General features: G+C 39.5%; 1 long non-coding RNA gene across 1 annotated transcript; it reads right to left on the reverse strand.

Annotated features, from left to right (window-relative positions):
- Positions 1-1,318: 1,318 nt before the first annotated feature.
- Positions 1,319-6,591, reverse strand: LOC146385907 (uncharacterized). Its single transcript, XR_014800536.1, has 3 exons — positions 6,468-6,591; positions 3,198-3,309; positions 1,319-3,048 (listed from the first exon to the last, which is right to left on the reverse strand). It is a non-coding gene; the product is annotated as an uncharacterized LOC146385907 (long non-coding RNA).
- Between the last annotated feature and the right edge of the window lie 13,370 nt (positions 6,592-19,961).

A 19,961-nucleotide genomic window follows, 5' to 3' on the forward strand; every position in this document is an offset into this window, starting at 1 on the left:
TTTAAAGCAACTTACCCAACACTGGTGCACACAGACACATTAGGAGAGATCGTTCTGTAGTAGCATTCATAAAAGCCTCTGTACGCTGTTGCGTTGAAATCTTAATAGCAAACAAATCTAAATGTGCAGCAATGTATGTTGGAACCATTACTGCTGAGATGTTCACGGTTCAGAGTCATCGCTGTTGTTCCACAAGGGCAAATCTGCTCTCTAGTAAGGGTTTGCGTACAAGAATACAAAGGAACAACAACAATAGCGTCAACAATAAATCACAAAACTAATACAGAAAAAAGGAAACTCGTACCAAGTGAGCAAAGCTCTGAAGTGCAAGAGTAGTCCAAGTACCCAGACGGAGTGCAGTTTTCCATTAAACATACCAATATCACTTGGCATAAAAGAGACTGAAATGGTACCAGTGCCACTCGTGATGCAGAGCCACTAATGCTTTATATATTTTTGAGGCATTTTGTCCATGTGAGAATCTAACATTACACAGTATTACAAAGGAGAGGTTTCATGGGAAGGAACTAATGGAGAGAATCTGTGGGCTGAATCGGCAGATCATTTGATTTATTCAGACCTTGCACAGCAACTGATAACCAAATCTGTCTGTAGTAACGTTGCTGTGCCGTTGAAACAGAGAATGGTACATCCTGTCAGGCCTTCTGATGACCTGTCTGTTAGGCTTGATCTGACTCTTCCCATTTTAACATTTTGTTCTTATTAAGAAAAGCAAAGACGTGACAGGAAATACAGCATATGGACAAAAGTACTAGTGTAGGTACCAAGTACCTACACATTACACCAACTTCTCAGCCATGGAAACCCATACCATGAAGCTCCCAGTGCACAGTTTTTGTGCTGATGTTAATATCGGAGAAAATTTGGAGCGCTGCAGTTATTCGAGTCAGCAGTGCGTTGGTAAATTTTTTGCACTATGTGTCTCAGCACTCATCAATCTCATCTGCAACTTTGCATGGTCTGCCATATTGTGACGACGTCAGTGTGGTTCATAAACTCTTCCACTTTGCAATAATCCCACTTACAGTTGTTTGTGGAATACTAGGAAGAAAGAAATTTCACAAACAGTTTTTTTTTTTTTTCAACAATGAAAACACCTAAATTGAAATATTAAGAGGTGTGGCCAGATACCTTTGTCCATATAGGTGTGAGGGGTATGTTGTGTGGCAGGCAGGAGTAGGACCAAAACGCAGGACTCAAACGAAAAGGTAAACTGAAAGAGCAGCTTTATTTTGCTGTAGGAAAACTTGAACATTCCAAACAGGAAAACAAAACCTGAACTGGAAAATAGGGGCGAGGAAAACCAGGAGCATGGAGAAACACACAGCAACAAGGAACGACGCAACAACAAGCAGAAAAAGACAGAACTAAATGCATGGAGGAAAACGAGGGGATGGGAAACACAGCTGAAACTAATCAGACTAACAAGACAGGGTGGAAGCAAATCTGAATACGCTGGACACAGGACAAGAGACTATCAAAATAAAACAGGAAACATGAGACACACCCTAAGACACTGCCTGATTGAACACAGGGAACAGAGGGAGCAAGAGACACGAGTGGGAAACAGATGACTCAATGTGGAGACAGAACTTCACATGCAAGATACACATGACAGACAACGCAGGGAGGCACAAAAGGGAATAGACTCAAAAGGAAAGTCAACAATACCAAATGAAAACATAAGAAACACAAAAACACTGTGTCAGAGGCCCAGTACTGTGACATTAAGCTGCGTTTATCTGCTGTTTCTTAGACTGTATTGTTTCAGATAGTGTATCTGTTCCTTAAAGGTCATCTATCAATCATAATCATACTTTAACTGCATAAGAAGGTGCTTGGGTTACCATTACCATGTTTGCTTCCTACTGCTTGTGTTTAGAGAGGTGTGCTTCAGTGTGTCTCTCCTACAAACACACATCTCAGAGAACCTAAAGTATTAACTTTATAATATTAATGCAGACATAACCACCAATTACTTTTAAACTCAGTCTTTTAATAGTCTGCACCATCACTACTCATTCCTTAATATTCATTCCTCACAAGTCCTCGGGGGGAGCATTAGTAGCAGCAGATGTCCTGTGATTGTAATATCCAAGAAACTTTCAGAGGGATCAGTGATCCCTGTCTTGCTGCCATGGTGAAGGAATCCCAAGTGGCTCCAATGTACAAAACGGCTCCAACAACAATTTCAGCTCCTTCCAGAAGATCAGTTATTAAGACTCTCTTCACTGTTTGGCTCGCAAAAACACCAAAAAACATGCTGATCAGAAATGAGGCATATGCAGATAATGTAGGGTTTTCTTTTCATTTTCTTAACTTTAAAAGTACATTTTTCTGTAACAGTTTTTTTTCCTGCAGACCAGTACAACAGAGGTAAATGGAAATTATTTTGAGGCTCTCAAATTACTGAAAAACCTGAGCAGGAATACCAAAGGCCTGGCTGTAATCCATTTTCAGTGGAACTGCTATGTACTTCAAACATCAATCCACTCACCTGCGTTAGATTGGCAGGAGAATGCATATCTAAACCTCGGCAAATAAAAGAGGAAAAAAATCACTAAAGTCATAAATCTAAATGACTCAACCTTTTCAACCTTATCACCATGCTGGTTTCTAAGCACAAATCGCTTCATTCCTACGGTCTCTGTCCAGGTTATATCACTCCAGTGGCTATTCATAGAACATGTAGAAGGTTTTTTACTGTAGCCAACACACAAACACTTAGGTTTCTGCACTGAGTGACTTTTCTACCAAGTAAAAGGTTTGTGAAAGTTTCATCAGATGTTGAGTTTCTCCTTTAAACCATGTGTTTGATTTATGCTCAATTTGATCATTTTTGACAGAACAATTTAAAGATTATTTCCAAAGTATTTACGACTAGAATGGAGTGTTTGCCTTTGATCTTTATATTTTCAGGCCCTTAAGACTTCAGCCCACTCACCTCTAAACAGATAACCACTTTTGCCTTTACATCGATCATCTGTGTATCCACACGACTCTCAGGATGTCATGTTTAGTCTGAAACTGAAAAAGATCGGTTACCGTCATGTGATACAGACAAAGGTCTGGAGACCACAAATGTTCAATCAGTTAGCAGTTAGCTAGTCCTACACACATATATCTCAGACAAGATGTTTTTATCAATGTCCCTTTATTTGGAAAAGAAAGCTCACTCATAACTCATTAAAGATGTCTTCTCTCCCACGCAGTCACCCATTTACATTTTCATCCTCTCCTCCATAATGAGACATTATGGAGGATTCCCAATGGTGAAGATTGTTTTTCCTGCAGACAAAACCACAACCAGCCATGTTTTGAATTTTTTATGCAATGTGGTGATAATCCAAACAGACACAAAGTAGGGGATTACCTCAACTGTATTCTTAATACCAAATTCAATCTCTTTCCACACACTTTCAGCTTTTTCACAAATATATGAAAAAAAGGGTCCCCCATCTCTTTTCCACTTCTCCAGCATACGTCATTAATTTTCATCTTGCCAGTTTACAGAGTCCCGAAACTACTATTGATTACTGTGCAAAGTATTAGCTGTCACTGCACTTCATGTCAGTAAGTATGAAAATATGTTTGGTTTTTTTTGTTTCAAACAGTCATCTGGATGCCCTAAACAGTTTCATTTTCCTCTTTTCCATCCTGTCAACTGTGCTGAGTTAGTCCCTCATATATTTTAATCAAGTTTTTATGACCCACCTCCGTGTAGTGTCTTCTGAAACAGAGCGTGAATTCCAGTGACACAAGGAAAGGTACATTTATTTAACAAAGTCAAAAACAGGTGTGAAATAGGCTGTGTCTATTAAACCTGTACTCACTTATAGAGAGAAATGAATATAAAATTCTGATTGCCTGACAGGAAAAAAATACATTTTAAAGTGTGAAATTGACACAAAATGTGATTTATATCTTTGTGTATATGGTAACATATTGTCCCTTTCTTATGGCACTCAACACCACTATGAAAGTAATTTATTACAGCTGGAAATCAATTTTGTCCTACCCATCTATCCATTTTTTTTTTATCAAATAAGGATCATGGGGGGAATTTAGCCTAGTCTGGATGATACTGGCCATCACATGGGTAACACTGGAGAATCACAGGTCTAACACAGAGACACAAACAACCACACACTTACCACCAATCACTAATAAACCTAACATGCATGTCTTTAGACTGTGAAGGGCTGTGTGACAAAAGTGTTAACTCTAGCCCGAGGTGCAGCTTGCCACCAGGAAAAGTAGGCTGGGGCCCCCAACAAGTGGAGGACACCTGAGGGCTGGAAAACTTTAAACCACAGCACTGCCAATATACAAAGGTTGTACTGAGAGTAGGAGAAAACTGTCCTCAGTCACACCGTGGAAAACAGTGGTTGAAGACCACGGCATCACCAAAACTCTTGTGACCATGTGCCATCTGTTTCTTGTTGCTTTTTGGATAGTTGTGACTTTGGTGGGTCTGATATCAGTTCACAATTCAGTGGGGTCAAGTTGGCAATTTAATGCAATCTGTGATAAAATTGCAAATAACAATAAATAACATAGAATAACATCACAGTCCAGCCAGAACCTCAGAGATTTGAAAGACAAATTCAGAAATTCCTCCACAAGCAGTCATGTAATTGCTGCATGATGGCAGTTCAACTGCAGAATGACACAGGTGCTCAACCATTGTTTTTATACAGGAATAAAACTGGAATACAGTCAGTTAGCAACCAACTGAATCATATCCTCTGCTCCAAACAGATGTGTCAGTGCAGACTGACTCAGACTGATAGCAACGTGTTAGAAGTCTGTCTGCATTTCTAAGTGAGACTGCAATTATTTGAAAAGCTTCCATTTGCCACAGAGTGATTGCAGCCGGTCCAAGTCAGACCGCAAGAGGTTTCCTCCCACTCGGTGAACTGTGCTGTCAAAGACAGTGGAACGGATGACCACAACAACAATGAATGTATTGCTAAATAACTTAACGCTGCCTAAATGTGGGAGAGAGACACATGAATAATGTAACTTAGCTAACACAGTAGCCTAGAAAACCAGCAGTCACCTCAAAGACCAAACACCAAAGCTAATTTGTCGGGGTGCAACGATACACAAAATTCACGGTTCGATACTTTGGTGTCACGGTTCGATATTTTTTCGATACAAAGAAAAATGTTCATGGCTTTTTAATTAGTCATTTATTAAAATTATAAATATATATTTTAACTCAAAAGTACAGTTTTTAAATTTAACCCTAACCCTTGTGCGTGTTTTTTATTTTGACAGCGAATGCGCACCTGCGGACCACTTATGTGCACCCCTGGTTATATAGCTCATCATATCGCAGCCACAGAAATTCTTTTGTCCATGAAACCATAAAGCTGCACTTTCTTTTTGCCTTATAGTCTGATTTGTCATAACTTTTCCGTTTTGTGGTAAGCTTTTCTTTGGCTGTCACTTCTTCACCCTGACCTGTCTTATTTGGCTCAGCAGAACTAAAATATATATCCTGCTGCTTTTACACACGCACTCACATAACGCTCAGCGATTCTCTGCGCGATCAACCTCTCACATGTTTAAGCTTGCTGCGGGAGATTTCACTTGTCATGTTTGCGTAGTAAGCTAACGATTGATAAAACGATGTCAGAGGAATTGGTGCGCAAATTATCATCACTCACCAATCAGTATTGTCGCTCTCTATACACAGTTCGCGCGATTGCAAAGTGAAAGCAAAAAACAAGCGCAAATTCAAACGCGATTTCAATATGTCACATATTGACAGTGGCTCACCGATGCCAATGACATAATTACCCAGCTACATTTCCGAAAGAATGCAAAAGCATTGACATATATTTTTCCTTCCTACAATAGCCCGACGGGCAGGGCAGAGATAGATTTTGGTAGCCCGACTGGAAAAATCGCTAGCCCCAGGACGTCGGGCTAGCGATTTTGCGAGCCCTGTATCTGATTGAGGAATCACTCATCTTTGGAAAAGAGAGTTTATTACAGAGAAATGGCTCTTTCCAAAATAAAAGCTATACTATACGCTTCTTCTGGGCTATATTCTCAGCAGCATATTAAACATATCAGGTCCCCATAAGGAGAATCATGTGCTAACGGCTGTCTAAATGACTCGGGTAAAGTTTGTAGCATGCATGCTTGTCGTTTTTGTCTGCTTCCACTTGTCTTTGCACTAGGATGATGTAAATGTGCAGTCATATTCGTTGTGTTCCCACTAGTGCTTTCAGGTTAATCTCGTTGAAATGACCTTAACGCCACAACACGGCAAATCTCCGTTAACGAGCTACCCCTGATCGCCCCGTGCATGGGGCTAGACGGCCAACACGTTAACGAGCTAACTGCGCTAACACACTAGTTCCCACCCATGTAATTAAGCATTGCGTGGCACATCCAACATACTGTTTTACTTTAGTCCATGACGCGCTTACCTTCAGGGTCATACGTCACATGAAAACCAAAATAATTCCAAACGCCAGATCTGAATGAGGGTGGGGGAGGTTCAATTTGCCATGTTGCAAGGAGAGCTTAGCTTCTGTCTCGCTAGCTTGCCCTGCGCTCTTCCTTCTGAAGATGCTGTCTGTGTTGAGCGCTCAGTGGATCTGAGCTCGACAGTGCAGCCTAGGCGGAGTAGTCGAACGCAGATTCACTGAGCGCTCAACACAGACAGCATCGTCAGAAGGAAAGTTGATAAAATAAATTACAAATTTTGTATTGTTCATACATATGCGTACCGAACCGAAAACACTGTATCGAACGGTTCAATATCGATACGAATATCGTTGCACCCCTACTAATTTGGGCATTGTTACTGAAATAAACTTGTTCACTGCCTCCAGAGTAGGATTTTTAATCTGTCATTTTATCGAACTGTTGTTGGTATTGGTGATGTCAGATTATTTAGAACAAAAATGTGATGAATGCTGGTTGGAGGGGTCCACTGTGAATTTTTGCTTAGAATGAGGTTGTGGGATCACCACTGGCCTAACTCTAACCAGGTAGTTTTCATGTTAAAGCTAACCAGACAGTGTCTTGATGTCTGCTCAATCATCCAGGTAAGTAAATCCCAAAAGGTTGATTCTGTTCATCTCACTGTTGATCAATGGTCATGACAATTGGCATATTAATGATCAAGGAACTGACCTCCCGGCCCATTGTTCACTCAGTGGTCCTAGTTTCAGTCATTGTGCAAATGTACTGTTGATAAAGTTGAGGAAACCTGCAGTCAGCTGAAACTGAAGATGAGTTGGATGAGTGACGAAACGTTTCTCCCACTGAAAACGCTACGTCCAGATGAACAGAATCAACTTTTGGGCATTAACCAGACAGTATAAATGTACATATAAAAGCGATACAAGAGGAAGAAAAAAAAGATTTTTCTCATGTGGGAATAAAAGTCTCCAGCACTTAGTGACTTACGGACCAAAACCTCCTGCTTCCTAATGTGGACTTTGGCTCTTTCCAAAGGGTAGAACTGTAACAGTGTTAATTTCATTGACTAATATTTTTGGGTCAATTTTTGCATTTGATGCCATGAAAACGAAGACACTTTGTGGTGCAACTTTCACCAGTAAAACCACGACAAACTTTGGCACTTTATATTTTAGTCACTGAATCACATTTTGATTTAATTTACGATAATCTTATGATATTTAGTTGGTTACAACTAAAAGAATTTAGACGCCTAAATTATGATTAAAACTAAATGATCAATGACTATCAGAGAGACTATGACAAAGACCAATTCAAATTTTGCTGTCAAAATTAACACTGCACTCTAATGTGTGTACATGAATACAGGTGAATGAGTACTGACTACTTCGTGAACCATCTTCAGACTGTTTGTCAAAACTCAAAGCTTAATTTCAATGACCACATATTAATGTATGGTAAATATTGGACAGTGAAGGGAAAGGAAGCTTTTCCATCCATTCATTTTCAGCTGCTTATCCAGGTCTGGATCATGAGGGCAGCAGTCTGAGCAGAGATTCACAGACCTCCCTCTCCTCAGCTATCTCTTTCACCTATTCTGGGGGGACGTAGAGGCCAAGCCAGCCAAAGAGACATAACCTCTCCAGTGTGTCCTGGGTTTTCCCAGAGGTCTTCTCCCAGTGGGATATGAAACACTGCATGGCACTTAAAACTGCAAGCTGCATTTAATCATACATTCTTACAGTTCTTTTTTAAGTACACTTTTAACATTTCATCTACTTTATACCTGTACATCATCCAAACTCTAAAAACCTACCAAAGCTAACAAAGTTTCCTTTAATTTAGTAAAGAGATGAAGGAGGGCAAACACATTTTGTGTCTGTAAAATTGTAAAACAGGGCCCTACCCTTGGTGACGGAGGTGTTTATTACATATAGATAACTACAGATATGTAACATAACAAACAAAGCACGGTGCACCACTGCTGCCTATTAGGCTCATAATGTCCTATCCTTACATGCTTGATTGGTAGATAAAGGACATAACGCTGGCAGTCCATCTTAGGATGGGCTACAGAATCATCAAATATCAAATGAACTGCAAGAGCTACAGGGATGAATTACATACTGCGTGAGGTTAATGAGAAAATGTTCGCGTTTCAGGAAATTGACCCTTTAGATTCCATTTGCATCATGTCATAATGATCTAACATCAAATGGGTTTCATAAATTGCAAGAAACGACGTTATTACCAGCACTCATCATCAGACATATGATAATTTCATTTTCCTGCGTGACACTGAACTACTTTTTTTTTTTCTAACTTCACGGAGCACAGACTGATACGCGTTCTCTAAAAAGCAAAGCCTGAGCTGCTCCACGGTTAGTTACTGCAGCCTGGCCTAAAAGACCTCTAACAATTTCATTCCTATTTCATTTTTCTATACTGACTGGAACTTCCTTTGACACGTTGACACTCAAAAGCACCCCATTTGCATATCTATCGAGAAGAAGCTCTCATCTCTCCCTCGCAATTTACAGAAATTCAAGGTTTTATTAGGCTCATCCCCTGCTATTCAGCTTCACATGTGGTACTGCACACGCTCCACTTCACAAACTGTTATGACGGCTGCTCTGAGGGTGGGCAGAAGCTACTGTGGCTTGTCTGTGGGCAAAAGGAAACCAAAATAGCATGTGACGATAAAGTATTGTATTTGAGCAGAGTTCTCTAGGAAAGTCTAATATTCAGCAGTTTCTTTATTCTCCAGGTAACGCGTTGATAAATATTCCCGCCATTACAAGCCATGCTTTAATTATTACACAGTTGTACCTGTTTTGCCAAATTGTTAATTATTGTTAGCGAACAGTTTGATGTGTTTCCAAAGAAGGATAAATGTCAAGGCTACAACAGCAGGCATTTAGGAGATCATAAAAAACATTACATGATAATCCCAGAATGGAAGTTATGAATCATGAGCATATGAACTTTTCCAAAAATAATCATCATGCTTATTACCTGCTCCTGACCTGTGCTCGCTTGCAGCTCTCTCTTATTTAAATGCTTGTGTGCATGTACGACATGTCAAGAAGAAAGACAAAAACGGTGTGCATGCACACTAGAGCAAGCTGCCATGCCGTTAATGTCAACAAGAGGATATATGGTCTAGTTTTCACAGGGCAATAAGGGGAGGGGCTGCTGTGAGAAGAGATGCCCGGAATCTAGCATCTCATCTGGGAGGAAAAACAACTCACTCTGGGAGTTGTAAACCAACTGCACAGCTCGACTTCCACTCTCATGAACAAGGAGTGCACTGACTGTAGGGGGAATTTTTTATTTTTTTAAAGAAGGAGAAAAAACCCCTCTCCCTGGGTGAATTTGTGTGTTTCCTCACAGGCTACAGTTCAGCCTGCTCGATGCAAGCATGAGTGGTGTAATAATTAAGAGAGCCCTGGCCCTCAGCCTCGGTCAGTCTGTCTATTATTGGTTCAAGCTGAGAGTTATGTTTGTGCCAGTGGACTAGAATAAGCACTGATTTAATCAGCTTGGCCACAATTAATCATTTTGCTTTTCTGTGATTCATTAATTCACACCGATGTTTGCAAAATTAGGTCCAGGAAAGTCTCCAGGAGTGATTTGTAGTATTTCACACATGTGCCATCCTCCGGCCTTGAGAAAGCTTTTACAGTTTCGTAGTTAGACATTTTATTTTAAATCAACACACTAATGCATGGGTTTAATGCGGTTGTCCTTACGCTTATGACTGCTTTTCATTTAGATTATTCCATTTACTAAATTGCCTTAAAAACTCCTCTGCCATGTAAGGTCTTTTAACACCCACTAAAATTAAATCTGAAGGAAGCCAAACTTTTCCAGTTCTATCCACAAAACATTTGGATGCAGCTTATAAACTCCAGGCACACCCACAGAGATATTTTCACTGATTAGAGCTCTACTCAAAGTTGACTGGAAATAAAGTAAGATGTAAGTGAGGCCAGCAAACTCCATGTCACAATAAAACTGATACAGGTGTAACTGTTTAAGCTTAAACAATGTAGAACAGAAGGTGATGTCTGTCAAATACAGGCTTACATTTCTTTTTTGCGTTACTACTGAATGTATGTATGTTTTCAGTCATGACACAATACAACAAAACTATTATAAACAAAGCTGAAAAGGGATTTTTGATATAAAAACATCATAGAGTTGGCACAAAAAAAGAATCTGGTTACATTTGAGGAAATATAGGAGTACAGGTTTTTTAACCCTTTAAGACCTACCATAGAACCAAGTGCGCCAGAGCTTATATTATATTTTTACATGCTATAGTGACATTTTTGGGAGCATTCAAGTTGATATACATCAATACAACCATTATAGCCCAAATTTTAATAATATGTCTGCATTAAGTGCAGAGTAATTACATAAATTGCAAAAAAGTGCAATAAACTACAAAAAAATTGAAAATCGTTTTTGTTTTTTTAACATATATTTCTAGTTAGAGAAATTTAAGAGGCTTATCCCTCAAAACTGTAAATACAAAAAAGTTGCACAAAATAGTTTCCCACCACAGGAAATTTATTTTGAGTGTCTTCATAGTTTTATTTTTGAAATACACCAATTTTTATATACTGCAGGAAAAACGAAAATAAATATTATAATGCAAATTTGCAAAAAGACAGCATATGCATCAAAATAAACTATTTCCAGCAGTGCAATATGAGTCCTAAGCATCCCAGAAACGACACAGAAAGTCATAAAGTCAAACATAACTTTTAAAAACACCAGAATAGGCTCATAAGGCCCCGATGGTTAAAAAAAAAAAAAAAAAAACTACATTTCCGCAAAATGACGTCACTTCCTGTTTCGGGCAGGTCATGGCGGACAAGCGATAGTTCGTGCTGATGGAGGTGGGAAGTGTTACGAACAGCTGATCGGATCGGCAAAACTTGTTTCTGGAATATAATGTTTTTGTTGCTGCAAGTGCTTTTTATGCAGTTTTTGCAAAGCTATATGTGGAAGGAAACTGACCTAGCACAAGCTGATGGTATAAGATGTAAGTACAACTCCTCCGGTTTCATATGCAAAAAAAATTATTGCGCTAGCTTACGTGGTTGCAGTGCTACCAGGATTTAAAAGTAGTTACGCAAAACGGAGCGTGCCCGCTCCGACCGGCTTTAAAGGGTTGAAAAGCCCCAAATTACACCATTGCTACCACATGTTCATGATAGATGATGATAGAACCAGGAACCAAACACATTCTGATACATCTGAATGTGTTTATCTACTTCACCCTTTGCCTCAATGACTTTCTAACATTACAACTTTCACTAGACTAGCATATTATATCCATTTACATTTACACATGACAAACTAGCATAAGACACATTGCCACACAGAAATTAATATATCATTACACATGCACATTCTTAAACTGCTGTTTCTATTGCCCTAAAAAATGGGTTAACAGATCCTGTGTTGAATTATTTTATCACCAACAAGCTTGACTACATACTAGCACCCCTCCAGTTACCCACAGTGACAAAGCAAAGCCGTGTTTCTTTGCTGTGTCCCCATCACAAATTCTTCAAACTGTACACCAGCAAACATTGAATACCCATCAGCTGATTGTTTGTTTTGGGGGGTTTTGGATGCCTAATTCTGGCTGAAATATAATTCCAAAAATACTGTTAAACTCTTCAAGGTACATCTGAAGCATTGCCTGGACGTCCATGTTAGATTTTCTAGAAAGAGAACATTTCAAGAACTGTTTTCAACAAACCCTTTACTGATTACAATAAGGCAAAGAAACCCACAAACAGATTTTTGATCTATATTCCTCTGACAGTCTGACTAGACCTCTATTCTGTAGGGAATAGTCCAAGTCAATGTCCATTAATTTCCGTTTTTGTAGTCAGACCATGACCAGAACTTGGCCAGCCACATTTGGGACCTAACTTTCACAATGCCTGCTGTCTTAAATTTGCTATTGATGACTCTAGACGTGATGAAGAGTTCAAAAGCAGATGGCAAAAAGTTAATTGTTGCTGGTGGGTGTTGTGAAACAGTGGACAGAGATGGTGGATGTTTGTATCAAGGATTCAGTCTAGGTTCCAGAACAGTTACACCCCTAGAAGCAGCTGAAAGCAGCTCAGTGATCGGTGACAATGCTATATTACTTTTTAAAGTCTCTTATTCAGTCTCGTCAAATAAAATGCTGCACAATGTTTAAGCACTGCTTAAAATAAGATGAATGAAATTGATTGGAGACGTTACTGACAGAGTGTCATAGCATTGTGGCAGAAAATTTGCATGCCCATCCAGGCGTGATGTTTCCGTGTTTCCATCACTGTCAGACTACCTGCAACTACAACAGAGTCCTCTGACTTGAATGATTGGCGACTGTACCCTCAGCTTTAACTAGAGTGTTTCAAACTAGAGGCAGGCATTGGGCAAAAGTGCTGCGTGCTGATGCAAATACAAGGCTTCAATTACACTCCTTTGTGTACGCACTCATTGTGACTGTTATTATGTTTAAAGGATCATATTGTATGATTCCAGGAGTTTTGTTTTTTTCAGTCTATAATAAGGTTTTATAATTTTATGAGGATAGACAGACCGAATTGCAGACAGTGACTACGGGAGCATTTATTACAGATACATTTTGCTATTCTGCTATTATGAGGCACTGGGTTTTGCAGATGAGTGGGCAAGCAGGTAAGTAATCCAGCGATTCTGAATAAAAGTCCAGTTACCTCCAAATGCACATTGTGGGAATCTAGCTGAGTAGCAGGCAGTGAGACAGTACACTGGAGCTTCCTGGAGAAGGAGACAAGAGCAAGAGAAAAGTGAATTCAAACTAGGCTGCGCTGTTGTTAGCACTGAGATAGCTGAATGATCTGGTAAAGGTGAAGAAGAGAAGCCAATACTGCGTCCATCTCAAGATCACAGACAGTCTTGGGATTCAGGGTATGCAGTTAGTTTAATCCGTAACCTTGTCACTACGTTTATCCTACACATGGCCCTTTTAAATATATTTCATTAATTTCTGATTAGAAATTATGGTTGTTCACTTGAGCAGCATGGGTGTTAAGCAGTAATCCAAGAAGCAGTGAGTCAAATATTACATTCACTGGAAGAAAAAGATCTGCTTTGAAGCAAATAGCAGACTCAAAGAAAACACATAAAATGTCTTGCAATTACAAAAATTGAGAGAGAAAAAAAGTGAAAAGGAGCAGATAAATGAGACATGCTGGTGTTACAGCAGTTGTTCACACACACAGAGAAACACACATGTGCACATTTGTCACCAGAAGATAATTTTCTTCTATTTTCATGGTTTATTAGATGGCAAATTTTACACTATATATCACATTACACATTTCTGACAGTGTTTATAATGAGTTAATGTTGAGCCTCAGCACCCAGATATAGATAAGAGTTACTTTTTGCTTTTTGCTCTACATTTGGGGACTGTACGGTATTCAAGAGTGTGTGCGCATGTCTGTGTGTGTGTGTGTGTGCATGCACGCATCTGTGTTAGATGCTAGTAAAACACAATCTCATTTCCTGCTTGTTTCAGGGCTGCATGTCGAAGCCAGAGTGTGTCCAATGTCAGCTTACAGAACATAATCAATCCTTCTGTTGTGTAATAAACTGTTTACATGTACAAGTATTATTTACATGCAAATTATTTAATATATATTCATGCAAAAGGAAGCTCAAAGAGTAAACTACAAAAAATAACACTGTAGCTGCCCATGAAAAGCGAAACATAAATGTGTTTCTGTGTTAAATGTGTACACTGTTAAAAATTAGCAAATGAGAATAGCTTGAAAACTCCATATGATCCTCCTCACGTTCTCCTTTGCCCCTCTTTTTTCATTTCTTTATCGCTGCTTCTCTCTGCCTTCAAGGCTGAACTCAAGCTACCTCAGAATCCTCCCTCAACACAAGGCAATGCAAGATTAACAGTGTGTGTGTGTGTGTGTGTGTGTGTGTGTGTGTGTGTGTGTGTGTTTACCATAAATTCTCCTCTTTCCTCCCCATGTTTCCCCCCCACATAGAACTAGATAGATGAGGTTATTTGTAAGTACTCTACACTGACAAAAACTGCTTTTATCTGCTCTGTGCTGGAAATGATAAAACAGGTCTCAGGATAAAAAAAACATATCATGAAAGATGATGCGTTTTATTTATTTATTTATTATTTATAGGTTGAATGCGCTATGTGACTACTCCTCTTCAATCATTTTGCCTCTTTACCATTGTCTTACAGAATACCAATAGCAAGCCATAAGTGGAGACACCATGATGCCATAGTTTTCAAAATCTTGAACTATTCCTTTAAGGAGATCCACTGTGAAAACACATCTACAGTCCCCCCCTTGCTGCCTCCATGAGATATAAGAAGGAAGTAGCATTCAGGTGCTGATAATAAAATAGGCTTGATTAAATGGAAGTGCAAGCAAGTGTGAACACCTTAAAAAAGCAGTACCTGAGTGCACAATCTTCCCATGAAAAAAGAAAAAAGAAATCCAAATCTACATCTCAGATTCTACAGCCCTTCATACAAGTACAATTATCAGAATCAGAACACTTTATTAATCCCTGAGGAAATAATGTGGTTAATTACTCCAACTAACAAAACTAAATTAAATGATACAATATATTACAAAGTTACAAACTATAACAAAATAGCTATAATAAATACAAATAGCTCTACTAATAAATATCTGAGTATAATACACAAAACTAAATATACATGGTTAAACATTTAGGTGCCCGTCTTATCATACTGTATACTCTAAGGGTGTGCAACTACTGCAGTCTGTAGTTGTTCTTTAGATGGAAAAATTGTACAGTGAGATAGCCACATGCGGATCAATTTATTGATTCTGTTGGCATTCGCAGCAATCAACCTGCTGCCCAGCATGCAACAGCATAGAGGAAAGCACTGGTATCCGGAGCATTGTCCAACGTACAGTTATGTATATTTAGACACAAGTTTTACTTTTTTTTACCTGTTTACTGAAACATATTCCAATTATAGTCATATGATGAACATGGACATAACGTGTCGACACCCAGCTTTCATTTGAGGGTATCCACACTCAAATTGGATGAAGGGTTTAGGAGTTTCAGCTCCTTAACACGTGCCCCCTCTTTTTAAATGGATCAAAAGTAATTGGACTCAAAGGCTATTTAATGGGCAGGTGTGAGCAATTCTTTTGCTATGTCATTATCAATTAAGCAAATAAAAGGCCTGGAGTTGATTTGAGGTGTGGCACTTGGAAGATTTGCTGTGAACAGACAACATGCGGTTAAAGGAGCTCTCCATGCAGGTGACACAAGACATCCTTAAGGTGTGAAAAAGGGAAAAAAAAATACCTGAGAAACTGATAATATATTAGGAGTCGCAAAATCTACAAAAGGGAAGAAAGCACTGGTAAACTCAGCAACGCAAAAAGACCTGGACATTCACAGAAGACAACAGTGGTGGATGATCGCAGAATCATTTCCACGGTAAAGAGAAACCCCTTCACAACAACCAGCAAGTGAACAACACTCTCCAGGGAGTAGGTGTATCGATATCCAAGTCTACCATAAAGAGAAGACTGCATGAAAGTAAATACAGAGAGTTCACTGCAAGGTGCAAGCCATAAGCCTCAAGAATAGAAAGGCTAGATTGGACTTCTAAAAAAAAGCCAGCACAGTTCTGAAAAAACAGTCTTTGGACAGATAAAACCAAGATCAACGTCCACCAGAATGATGGTAAGAAAAAAGTATGGAGAAGGTGTGGAACAGCTCATGATCCAAAGCATGCCATATCATCTGTAAAACACAGCAGAGGCAGTGTGATGGCTCGGGCATGCATGGCTGCCAGTAGCACTGGGACACTAGTGTTTACTGATGATGTGACACAGGACAGAAGCAGCTGAATGAAGTCTGAGGTGTTCGTAGACATACTGTCTGCTCAAATCCAGCTAAATGCAGTCAAACTGACTGGGTGGCCTTTTTATAATACACATGCACAATGACCCAAAACATACAGCCAAAGCAACCCAGGAGTTTATTAAAGCAAAGAAGTGGAATATTCTTCAATGGCCAAGTCAGTCAACTGATCTTAACCCAACTAAGCATGCATTTCACGTGTTGAGGACTAAACGTCAGACAGAAAGGCCCACAACCAAACTGCAACTGAAAGCCGCTGCAGTAAAGGCCTGGCAGAGCATTAAGAGAAAGGAAACCCAGCATCTGGTGACCTTCATGAGTTCAAGACTTCAGGCTGTCATTACCAGCAAAGGGTTTTCAACCAAGTATTAGAAATGAACATTTTATTCTCAGTTATTTAATTTGTCCAATTATTTTTGAGCCCGTGAAATGAAGAGATTGTATTAAAAATGCTTTAGTTCCTGACATTTTTAAGTATTCTTTTGTTCAGAATTAAAGCTGAAAGTCTGCACTTCAACTGCATCTGAGTTGATTATTTTAAATTCATTGTGATAACGCAGAGAACCAAAATTAGAAAAATGTTGTCTCTGTCCAAATATTTATGGACCTAATTGTGTGTTAAAAGACCTCAAAATAGACCTGAAAATAGAGACAGCTCTGGCTGGATTGAAACAGAGGTCACTGTTTTCCTGGTCCACAGTCATTTCCTAGGTCTTTAGTTAGAAAAAGACTGCACAAGTATGGGTTACTTTTAGTGACTGCCAGGACAAAGTTTCGTCTCTCTAAAAAGAATGTGGTCGCACAGTGAGATTTCTGGTGCAGTGTAGATCAACAAGTGGAGGTTTTTGGCCATAATGAACAGCGCCATGTTTGGTGAAAATCAAACAGACACAAACATCTTATACCAACGGTCAAGCACGACAGTGAAGGGGTGATGATTTGGGCTTGTTTAGGTTTTCACCAGACATTTGAGTCAGCTTTGAACCCCTTTATATACAAAGTATAGAAAATCTGTCTGACAGCTAAAGCTTGGCCGAAATTGGGTCGTGCAGCAACAGCAGCAAATCTACAACCGGATGGCTGTAAAGAAAATAATCAAGATGTTGCAACGGTCCAGTCAAAGTCCAGACATCAATTTGATTGAAATGCTGTGGTGGGATTTCAAGAGAGCTGTGCATAAATGAACACTTGCAACTCTCAGTGAACCAAAGTGGTGCTGTAAACAAGAGCAGGCCCAGATGACTCCATAACAATGTGACAGACATACGGAAAAATGATTACTTCAAGGTATTGCTGCTAAAGGTGGTTCTACAAGCTACTGAACCATAGGATATATTTAGTCTCTCACAGGAAAACTTTTTCACATGACTGCTGATAGGTTTGTAGCTTAAACCTATTCGCTGGAACGTTGAAGACAATTTAATTACACAGCAAAAGCAAGACACGAGTAGGCAAAGTTCTTTATGTTTCTCGTGCACGGGAGAGAACTGGACAAACGCCGTTCCTTCGCTTGTCCCCAGTTTCTCTCATCTGCTCCCCCGTAACACTGCTCTTTTATTGAGGTCACATGAATATCATATGAATTAAAGTGTATCAGCATAAATATTCTCACTATTAATGCATGAAGGCGTCAGAAAAGCTTTGTGGTTGTTGCTATGCATCACAAATTCAGTTGGCAGAAGGACAAATCTGTCTGGTGCCACAATGGTGCAATCAGTGGGTGAAATGTGATAAATTAAGTCCTATGACAGAGGCATCCACAATGGGACCTCTATACATCATGCTGAAAATATATAATTCAGGCTTTGGCTGAGCATCTGTTGGGCAGTAACAGAGAAATATGGCACTTTGGACAGTGCAGATGGGAGTTCAAAGAGAAAAGTAAAAAAGTAGGATCATACTAAATAAATGCTGAAAGTGGGGGGTTGGTAAACGGGTGAGAACAGAGATAGAGAAAAAGGTGAGATAGAAGAGATTGAGGAGGAAAGGAAAGGACACAGATGTAACGTTTAAAAGAAGAGATTTTTGAATCAACGCATTTCACACCGTGTTTGAAAAATTCATGGGCAGACTGTGATCTAGCAATCTCGCACATAATTATTTTATTCCAATCTCTGTGGCTTATATCACCACTGTGATGATAAGCACTCATTGATTTGGTGTTCTTTTACTACAGATGATTTGTGCAGTCATACAGCATCCTAGCTGCCTTGAGCTCTTTCCTCTCTTTTTTGAAAGATAATGTTTTAGATCCTTCTCTACTTTCTTTCCTTCCTTTACCTGTGAATCACTCAGGAGTGGGAGATGTTTTCTTTAAAACATAGTTCAATTTTTCTACACACAAAAATGAATAAAAGTACTAGAAGTAAATTGTCATATAATAATCGGTATGTTGACAATGATGTCCAGGAAGCCTGTGCAGTTTTCAGCTGCCCTAAAGGACAGACTGCGAGGTTGTTCATAAAGAATGGCACTGTCTGAGACTGAGAATACAATCAGGAACAGCTTTGTTCCCAATGACAAAAGCTTTTGTTTAACTTTTGTTTGGTTAACAGAGGTCAGCCTCAGTGTGACATGTTTGCAGCTTCTTTTTTTCTTTCAGTTGCTCCCTTTAAGGACCACCACAGGAGATCATTTGCCTCCATCTCTGTCACACCAGCCCTCTCCATGTCCTCCTTTACTACATCAGTGAACCTTCCCTGTGATCTTTTTCTTTTCCTAGTGCCGGGCAGATCCACCTTCCTCCAATATATCCACTAACCCTCCTCTGCACACGTCCAAACCATGTTAGCCTTGTCTCTCTAACTTTGCTTCCAAACTTGAGCAGTCCCTCTGATGTGCTCATTTCTAATCTCATTCATCCTGGTCACTTTCAATAAAGGTAAGTAATCTTTCAAATGTAGTAAATGCTTTTCCTGTATCGAACTTTTTGTTGTGCGTGCCGCCTGCTTTTCTTTTACTTTTCTCTTCCTGTTTCTTTTTCTTGCTTTCTCGCTCTGCGCCTTCACCCTTTTCTGTCATGTTCTACCTCTTCATTTTCCTTGGTCTGGTTTGTGTGCCTGTGGGTGGGCAGACTTTACAGCTCCTGAGACGTCTTTCTGCAGGCATGCCTTCCCACTGGTTCCCAGTGGATCCCTGCCTGGCACACCTGCTCTCCAACAGCTCATCACCCACCTGAGTATTTAAAGACTCAGTCATCCACTCTTCATCGCATCATGCACCTTCAGTAGCAGTAACATGTTCAGACTCAGCTTACTTTCTTGCAAATGTGTTTTTTGTGTTTTGTGTTCTTTCATTTCCTATCCTAGACTCTCCTTGGTGTTTGAATCTCCAGCCAATTGCCTGACAGCTCCTTTTGGAGCAAATCTCCTCTGGATTCGCTCTGGAAAAATCTTTCTTAGAAAAATCGTTCTTGTACACTTTCCACCTTGTTCTTTATCACCATGTCAATTCCCAGAAAATTCACCTCATCCATTTCTTATATCTCCTTTTGTGAAACAAACTGTTAAACTCTCATTTAGCTCTACCAGTTCTGCATTCAT

The sequence above is a fragment of the Perissodus microlepis genome, chromosome 6 (genome assembly GCF_051167445.1).
Source record: "Perissodus microlepis isolate ML-2025 ecotype Zambia chromosome 6, ASM5116744v1, whole genome shotgun sequence".
In the NCBI taxonomy this organism is placed as follows: Eukaryota; Metazoa; Chordata; class Actinopteri; order Cichliformes; family Cichlidae; genus Perissodus; species Perissodus microlepis.